Genomic DNA, 3,470 nt, shown 5'->3' with positions numbered 1-3,470 from the left:
GAATAAAACCGCCCGACCTTTGAGGAGCCGGGTAAGCAGTCTCTTAACCCTGCCGGCCACCCTTCTGGGCTAGCAGGAAGGAACAGCGCTGTGCCGTTGGAAAATGCGCATCGGGCGAGCTGATCAGTGCTCACCCCAAAGTTGAGGCAGGCAAAGGCCAGAGAAGTCCTTGACTTATGACGGCCACCCTCTTATAGGTAGTCACCCCACGGGTCTACAAAGACTTGCATTAAAGCAGGCACACACCTCTGACTATTTACCTGGCCCCTTTCCCCTACACGCCTGAGCCAATTCGGTTTGGTTTTGTTCTAAGTGCTAAAGCTTTCGACATGGAGATCCTAGGTCTGCGGGGAATCCTTTCCACATGGATCCTCCCGCTTACTGCCAGCCTTCAGTGTGATTCAAACAGTGAACTGACATTACAAAGAAAGGTGTCTGGAGGTGGCTAACTGGAAGGCATCCAGGACCGACAGTGGCCAACCTCTCAGCAGAAAGGCTTCAAACTTTGGGCAGCCCGCTCCTGGCGGATTCGGAACGGCATAAATGAATGTAACCTGCATGATTCCTCCCACCTTGTCATTTTTCTCAAGTCTAGGTGCGATCCCCCTGAAGAGTGTGTTTGTGTAGGGTTGAATCCTGGTCAGGAAATCCAGCATTACCAGGGTGGTAAGGTCTGCAGAACCGCCACAATTCTCATTGCGGCAGAACGAAGGGTAATGCCAGGGTGGATGCGGGATGGACTGACTGGGTGAACTGGGCACTCCCGTGCTTTTAGACTGATCCATTCACCCAGACCCACACCTGCCCCCACGGTGTCCACAACCATACCCTCTCCACCTCCACCTCCCCCCTGTACCTGTATAGCGAACCTTTCCAGTCCCCTGCCTGCTGGGAGCACACCATCCAGATGTGCTGGGGCAGCAGGAGTACTAGCCCAGACGTCCCGGCACGAAATGACCATCAGCTCTCCACAAGGACAGTTGGCTATCAACGTCACCCATCCAAAATCTGAATCCATAGACTTTACCCTCAATGCCACCCAATGCCCTGAGGAACGTCCTCTATCCCGCTGTGGCACCCTAGTGTATGACTTCTCGTTATCCAGCTCTGGACTGTGGGAAGCTTCTCCTTCCAAGGACCCCACGATCCTAGCTACAGAAATCATAATCCACGACAAAGCCTAAAGACATGAGATTGGACCTTTTGTAGTAAAGCAGGGTGTTAGTAAACCTTTATTGACTAATATGACACAATCCCTATGGAAAGTCACTCTCAATCTGCAACCACACGGCATCACCCAGGTGTATCCACAGTGTGCCAGTTGTGTCCTCCCGCTAAGTGCTGGATGGCAGGCATGGACTCAGAGCCCTCCAACAGCCCACGATGCCAGTGATCACTAGACACAGTGCTGGGAGCAATTGGGACTGGCACCGGTGTCCTTAATACCGTGAACACAGGTGCTCCAGAACAGACTGGCAACTGTGGGAAATCTGCTTCACCGCTTGGACAGACCTACAAGGGACAATTTTGAAACCTCTATTCAGTGAAGTGTCTCCGTTGCCTCCCGTATGCAGTGGACGACTCAAGTAGCTTCCCAGGATTCCCACACCCCAACTGAAGCAAGCATAGCCCTAGGGCAAAACACCTCTCTTGCCCTCATGTGTACCCAGGCCCAGGTATGGTACCTAGGTGTCATTAAGGGTATCATACTCCAAGGCCTGAAAGGACACATCCCCCTAGAACTACAAAATCTGTTAAGAAAGGAAACCAGGCAGTCTCCACAGTTAACCCCTTATAACTAAGAACTGGGGAGTCACTGAAGTGATAAAAGGCAGCGAAGAATGACCCCCAATGGTGCCCTTTTCTACCTGACCAGCACCCCGCCTGTCCAGCCAGAAGGACCAGCCGGCGACCCTTTCTGCAGCACCATTGCATTGGAAGAAGCCTCGACTGGCCATCGACGGCGGACTCCAGCGCTTGGGGATAGGTCTATCTTGACACCAGTGCTTAGTGTTCAGAGCTAGCTACTGTGAGTGTGTGTGTGTGTGCATGAATATGTGTGCATTTGAGGGGATCAGCACCAAGGTTTATGATCTGACATTTGCATCTGTCCAATAAACTAGAATTTTATAACGATCCTGTGAGTGGGTGCTTTGTAGCCAACAGAAGTTATGGAGGAAAAGGTGTAGGAGTCAGGTGCTTTGTAAACTAGACGCACATTGAATCACGGATGTGCGCGTGTTCACTGCATGTATAAACTGTTGAAGAAAGTGCGGGTTCTCTCAATGCATATTAACTGATGGATGAAATCAGTTCCTCGTGCAGATCTGGATGATCATGGGGAGAGGCTCAGCTGAAGAAACTGAGAGGCATATTTCCCATCCGTGTGTCTGCATCAGGAAACAAAGTCTTTGCTGATGTCTTTCAGCTTCAATTGCAAAGGAGGCCTTGGCATGTGTCCTGTACAGATCCTGCCTGGGGCAGGACAGAGGTGACATCTCAGGGTCTCCTGAGCTGAGGTGAAAGGCTCCTAGGTAGGCGAGATGTCCTAGGTAGGCGATGGTCTCCTGACATGATGTTCTCAGCAAGAGGGGTTTCATCTTAAGCAAAGAAGCACGAGGGGGGAGTTCAACACACATGTGCAGCTGGATGACAAAGTTCCTAGCAAGGAAGACGAAATGTGGGCAAAGGAAGATGAAATACTGCAGAGAAGCACAGGGGCTCGGTGCACTTGTGCCAACACCGGGCATGCCCTTCTTTCTGCCATCCCCAAAAATAACAGACCCATCACAGGCACAAGCCTCTTCACCTCTCTGAGCCCTCTGGAGACCGTCAGAGTCACTGGGTTTTGGATTTACACCGAAGAAACAGAGACTTGCCCCATACACTGGCAGGGGCACAAGCATTTGCTAGACAGCATGGAAAATACTGGCTGCATTTATGTTTAAAAAGGCATGTAGAGATGTGGACAGCCTGGGTATTATATATTGTGCTCGTCACAACATGGTGATACCGGAAGAAGCTATGTACAGTTTACCCCCGTCTACTTTAATCGTTAGCTTGTACTCTAGCAAATGCCAAGGACTTTGCTTTTTGCATGATTGATCTCCAAAGCGGAGCGCAAGCTTTGTTTAGCCCCAGCGGGGCTCCAAATTAAGATCCAGGACTTTCTTGTTAAGCATTAGGAAAAACAGAAGGGGTCTGAAGGAGGAGGACATAATTGGTGTGTATGTATTTTCAGTGTTGCTATGTTCCAGTTATTGAGGACGTTGTTAAAATCCGTGTGGCCACAGGGTTCAAATAGGCCGGGATCCAGCTTCAGAAAGCTCTGAGGATATTACAGAAGCCAAGACGTGTATGCCAGGGAAAGAAAATGAAACAAGGAAGTCCTGTGACCCCACTGGCCTTGCCTGCTATAAAGGTATTGTTTCACCCAGGATGAGGGGGAGTCCCAGTTCTCCGTGAGGTCT

Source organism: Alligator sinensis, unplaced genomic scaffold (assembly GCF_000455745.1).
Source record: "Alligator sinensis unplaced genomic scaffold, ASM45574v1 scaffold550_1, whole genome shotgun sequence".
Classification (NCBI taxonomy): Eukaryota; Metazoa; Chordata; order Crocodylia; family Alligatoridae; genus Alligator; species Alligator sinensis.
Note: the sequence above shows the minus strand (reverse complement) of the source record.